The sequence below is a fragment of the Ranitomeya variabilis genome, chromosome 1, assembly GCF_051348905.1.
Source record: "Ranitomeya variabilis isolate aRanVar5 chromosome 1, aRanVar5.hap1, whole genome shotgun sequence".
NCBI classification, from domain to species: Eukaryota; Metazoa; Chordata; class Amphibia; order Anura; family Dendrobatidae; genus Ranitomeya; species Ranitomeya variabilis.
Genome location: NC_135232.1, coordinates 396,067,414 through 396,073,403, shown reverse-complemented (window position 1 = coordinate 396,073,403; position 5,990 = coordinate 396,067,414). Strand labels below are relative to the sequence as shown.

The 5,990-nt window shown below is 48.1% G+C and overlaps 1 long non-coding RNA gene across 1 annotated transcript; it reads right to left on the bottom strand.

Moving 5' to 3' along the window:
* Window positions 1-210: 210 nt before the first annotated feature.
* Window positions 211-5,783, bottom strand: LOC143798538 (uncharacterized). Its single transcript, XR_013220531.1, has 3 exons — window positions 5,728-5,783; window positions 1,007-1,119; window positions 211-520 (listed from the first exon to the last, which is right to left on the bottom strand). It is a non-coding gene; the product is annotated as an uncharacterized LOC143798538 (long non-coding RNA).
* Between the last annotated feature and the right edge of the window lie 207 nt (window positions 5,784-5,990).

Here is a 5,990-nt window from a genome sequence, read left to right as displayed (position 1 = left end):
AATCAGGAGGTGGATCTCGGCTGCTGACGGACACGTCCTCAAGGTTACGTGGCCGGCCGCAAGCAATCAGCGACAGGCGTAGTCCGGCCACCAATTGGCGCGGGATTTGAACCACGCTTCGCTAATTAGTTGCGCCCGGCCGGCCGAATCCTGTGTATTCAATGTATTATTCTAAAATCTTCATAAATAAACTACATATATATTCTAGAATAGCCGATGTGTTAGAATCGGGCTACCATTTAGTAAATATATAAATATGCAGTCCAATCTGCAGGCACTATGTTATAGAGCAGGGGCAGCGGAGTAGATTAATATATAGTTTTGTAAAAAAGAAAAATCTGTATAACTTTCCATTATTTAACCAATTTAATCTCTAACTGAAGTTTTTGATGATGAAAACACAAATCTGGGCTCGCTCACACGGCTGAGTGCTAGCTGATGTTTTATCTGATAGCACGTGGCCCATTGTTATGCTATAAAGGAGTGTAGATCGGCATATTTTTCTGCAGACTGAATTGGTCTGTGAAAAAAAAAAAAAGTAAATTAAAAAAAAATAAAAAAAAATTACAGCATACTGCAAGTGGCTCGGCAAATCTGATCAAGCACACCAATTTAAGTCTATGGGTGCAAGTAATAAATCGGACTGCACTTGAATTTCATCTGAGTGCAGTCCAATTAATGTGGACACAGACAATGGAGAAGATGGAGAAATTAAGTTATCGTATCCATCTTCTCCGCAAATGTGATAGGATTATTTGATATGCTGATATATATATACTCTCTATTCAGGCACATGAATGTCACTGCGGTAGGTGTACTGCCAGAGGAGAGACACTACACAGAATGGCTCCTTTTCCTGGGAACACACCATTGCGGTGTGTTACATTACACACATCTAAACGTCTCCGCTCACAGCAATCAATGGATCCCCAGACTGATTCATTAAGTCTAGATTTCACATTTAAAGGGATAGGTCTTGGCGCTGAATTATCTTAAAATCCTTCACCTTTGGATTTTCCAGGTGGCCCGGAGTCTTTTCTGTAGCGCCTTGTACCCTCCACTCTCGTTCTTTGACACATTAAACAAGATGGTGGCACGATTCTCATGATCAGATGCAACCTAAGCACAAAAGATAAAGCGAATAATCGGAAGTAGTACAAAGTGGACAGTTAGAGGACCACATTATAGAACTTTTATAGCAAGGTAATGAATTAAAAAGAGAAGAGTTATCTGAGGCAGGAAAGATTGATATCATTATACTCTATAACAGGGCCGGACTGGCCATCGGGCAGTTCTGGCAAATGCCAGAAGGGCCGATGGCAGTAGTGGGCAGCTCGAGTGTGCCGCTGTCGGCACACTCCCCCCGTTATCGGCACACTCCCGGCCCCGCATTCAACTATACCGGCGTCATAGACACCGGTACAGTTGAATGCAATGATGGAGGAGAGAGCGTCTGTCTGCTGACGCCCCCTCTCCCATCATTCCCCGCTCTGCCTGCCACTGACACTGCGGGTGCGCGATGACGTCATATCATCGCGCACCTGCACTGTGACCGGGCGGGCAGACTGCATCTGCTGAGACCGGAGCCAGAGCAGCGCGGGGCAGGAGGAAAGGTGAGTAGAGTGTTTGTTTTTTTTATCAATGAGTGATGACTGGATTGTGGAGCTATTGGGGAAGGGGGGGGGGGGTGTCGGCTGCATTCCATTCCATGGGCCTGTGCTGCATTATATTCTATGGGGCTGGCTGCATTCCATTCCATTCCATGGGCCTGTGCTGCATTATATTCTATGGGGCTGGCTGCATTCCATTCCATGGGCCTGTGCTGCATTATATTCTATGGGGCTGGCTGCATTCCATTCTATGGGCCTGTGCTGCATTATATTCTATGGGGCTGGCTGCATTCCATTCTATGGGCCTGTGCTGCATTATATTCTATGGGGCTGGCTGCATTCCATTCCATGGGCCTGTGCTGCATTATATTCTATGGGGCTGGCAGCATTCCATTCCATGGGTCTGTGCTGCATTATATTCTATGGGGCTGGCTGCATTCCATTCTATGGGCCTGTGCTGCATTATATTCTATGGGGCTGGCTGCATTCCATTCCATGGGCCTGTGCTGCATTATATTCTATGGGGCTGGCTGCATTCCATTCTATGGGAGCTGTGCTGCATTCTATTCTATGGGGCTGGCTGCATTCCATTCTATGGGCCTGTGCTGCATTATATTCTATGGGGCTGGCTGCATTCCATTCCATGGGTCTGTGCTGCATTATATTCTATGGGGTCGGCTGCATTCCATTCCATGGGCCTGTGCTGCATTATATTCTATGGGGCTGGCTGCATTCCATTCCATGGGCCTGTGCTGCATTATATTCTATGGGGCTGGCTGCATTCCATTCTATGGGCCTGTGCTGCATTATATTCTATGGGGCTGTGTTATGGTTCTCAATGGCAAGAGAACATAGCCCAGCAAACATAAGAACTAGCTCTTGGAAGGATGGAAACTAAACTGACCATGAACTAAACCTGCCGCACAACTAACAGTAGCCGGGTAGCGTAGCCTGCGTTTTATCCCTAGACGCCCAGCGCCGGCCGGAGGACTAACTAATCCTGGCAGAGGAAAATATAGTCCTGGCTCACCTCTAGAGAAATTTCCCCGAAAGGCAGACAGAGGCCCCCACAAATATTGGCGGTGATTTTAGATGAAATGACAAACGTAGTATGAAAATAGGTTTAGCAAAATTGAGGTCCGCTTTCTAGATAGCAGGAAGACAGAAAGGGCACTTTCATGGTCAGCTGAAAACCCTATCAAAAGACCATCCTGAAATTACTTTAAGACTCTAGTATTAACTAATAACAACAGAGTGGCAATTTCAGATCACAAGAGCTTTCCAGACACAGAAACGAAACTACAGCTGTGAACTGGAACAAAATGCAAAAACAAACAAGGACTAAAGTCCAACTTAGCTGGGAGTTGTCTAGCAGCAGGAACATGCACAGAAAGGCTTCTGATTACAATGTTGACCGGCATGGAAGTGACAGAGGAGCAAGGCTAAATAGCGACTCCCACATCCTGATGGAAACAGGTGAACAGAGAGGATGATGCACACCAGTTCAATTCCACCAGTGGCCACCGGGGGAGCCCAAAATCCAATTTCACAACAGGGCTGGCTGCATTCCATTCTATGGGCCTGTGCTGCATTATATTCTATGGGGCTGGCTGCATTCCATTCTATGGGCATGTGCTGCATTATATTCTATGAGGCTGGCTGCATTCCATTCTATGGGCCTGTGCTGCATTATATTCTATGAGGCTGGCTGCATTCCATTCTATGGGCCTGTGCTGCGCATTATATTCTATGGGGCTGGCTGCATTCCATTCCATGGGCCTGTGCTGCATTATATTCTATGAGGCTGGCTGCATTCCATTCCATGGGCCTGTGCTGCATTATATTCTATGGGGCTGGCTGCATTCCATTCCATGGGCCTGTGCTGCATTATATTCTATGGGGCTGGCTGCATTCCATTCCATGGGCCTGTGCTGCATTATATTCTATGGGGCTGGCTGCATTCCATTCCATTCCATGGGCCTGTGCTGCATTATATTCTATGGGGCTGGCTGCATTCCATTCTATGGGCCTGTGCTGCATTATATTCTATGGGGCTGGCTGCATTCCATTCTATGGGCCTGTGCTGCATTATATTCTATGAGGCTGGCTGCATTCCATTCCATGGGCCTGTGCTGCATTATATTCTATGGGGCTGGCTGCATTCCATTCCATGGGCCTGTGCTGCATTATATTCTATGGGGCTGGCTGCATTCCATTCCATGGGCCTGTGCTGCATTATATTCTATGGGGCTGGCTGCATTCCATTCCATGGGCCTGTGCTGCATTATATTCTATGGGGCTGGCTGCATTCCATTCCATGGGCCTGTGCTGCATTATATTCTATGGGGCTGGCTGCATTCCATTCCATGGGCCTGTGCTGCATTATATTCTATGGGGCTGGCTGCATTCCATTCCATGGGCCTGTGCTGCATTATATTCTATGGGGCTGGCTGCATTCCATTCCATGGGCCTGTGCTGCATTATATTCTATGGGGCTGGCTGCATTCCATTCCATGGGCCTGTGCTGCATTATATTCTATGGGGCTGGCTGCATTCCATTCCATGGGCCTGTGCTGCATTATATTCTATGGGGCTGGCTGCATTCCATTCCATGGGCCTGTGCTGCATTATATTCTATGGGGGCTGTGCTGTATTACATTCTATGGGGGCTGTGCTGTATTACATTCTATGGGGGCTGTGCTGTATTACATTCTATGGGGGCTGTGCTGCATTACATTCTATGGGGGCTGTGCTGCATTACATTCTATGGGGGCTGTCCTGCATTACATTCTATGGGGGCTGTGCTGCATTACATTCTATGGGGGCTGTGCTGCATTACATTCTATGGGGCTGTGCTGCATTACATTCTATGGGGCTGTGCTGCATTACATTCCATGGGGCTGTGCTGCATTACATTCTATGGGGCTGTGCTGCATTACATTCTATGGGGCTGTGCTGCATTATATTGTATGGGGGTTGTGCAGCATTACATTCTATGGGGGCTGGCTGTATTACATTCTATGGGGGCTGGCTGTATTACATTCTATGGGGGCTGTGCTGCATTACATTCTATGGGGACTGAGCTGTAATGCTGGATACAGCTGTAATTATATGTTATATAGTCGTGTTACACTCCCCTCACTTCTTGTAGCCTACAAGTGTACAAAGATATTATACAGTCACCATGTGACAAGTGGGCCTGTGTGACTTCAAATGCCAGGGCTGAATTTTAGTCCCAGTCCGGCCCTGCTCTATAATATGGCTTAAAATAGACACAATCCACTCATAAGGGAACATGTACATACGTATGGGGTCGGGCAGGAAACAGGACAACCCCTTTAAGTGTTGAACTTCCATCAGAGACATTTCGCAGATCACAGCTTGCTCTGTATCTTTCACAGCTCCCATAGAAATGAATGGAGACAGATGCGCATACGCAGCCCCCCTTTTGTTTCGGACAGATGGGGTTCCAGCAATGGACCTGTGCCTATTGAATATTTCCTGTAAAGAACCCCTTTAAATAGAGATGCCCGAGTCCAGCGGGGGCTACAGGGCTCCTGCCAGTGTGCGTGCCCCCAAAGAGAAAGCAAAAGCCTTTAATATTCTGATGCGGCAAGTGCTTGTTCCGCTAACCCATATCCCCCAAGAACAAAACGACTGGACACGCTGAAAGATAACTATCAGGGGAAATCAAGAAGCCCCCAAACATATCGGGTGGTCCGCCAATCAGGATCAAACCTGAAAACAACGTGTCCGGCTATACTCCCTATAATATTTCCATCAGCGTCTTCCTCCGTTGGGCCCCGTCCCTGCCTCCTTCATTTGTCCCTGACCAAGCGGTGCACACTTTATTCTATAGCCGGCTCACAGGCTGGACGGAAGAAATGATGCGACGTGCAGCTCCTTCACCACGTGATCATCACCTGCTGGCTACTGCTGCCCACGCCCACTGTGCTAGTGCTAAGAGCGGCCCGTGCGCAGCGTGCGTGTGTGCCGACCTCCCTTCCGCCAGCACAGCCAGAGGAACAGCTGCCTGTGTGAGGCTGACTCGCCTGAGTCAGAGAGGAGACAGACAGACACACGCACGCACTGCACACAGCAGCCTCAACAGACCCACCACAGTCAGCTGTTTCTTGTTGCATTGCATCTTCTCTGCCTCTTCGTCATCAAAACTGTGGACTAAAGTGTTCTAATGCTGATTGGCTGACATGCAGCCAATCAGCATTAGTTTTCTTTGTGTGACCTCACAGCACACCTCAGGCAATGAGCTGTGCTGTGATTGGTCGGCTGTCCTGGCCAAGCAGCACGGGCCCACAGCAGTATCATAAAGTCGGAGGCTGGAGCTGAGGGACATTGGATGATTGCAGACAGTAATGTGTA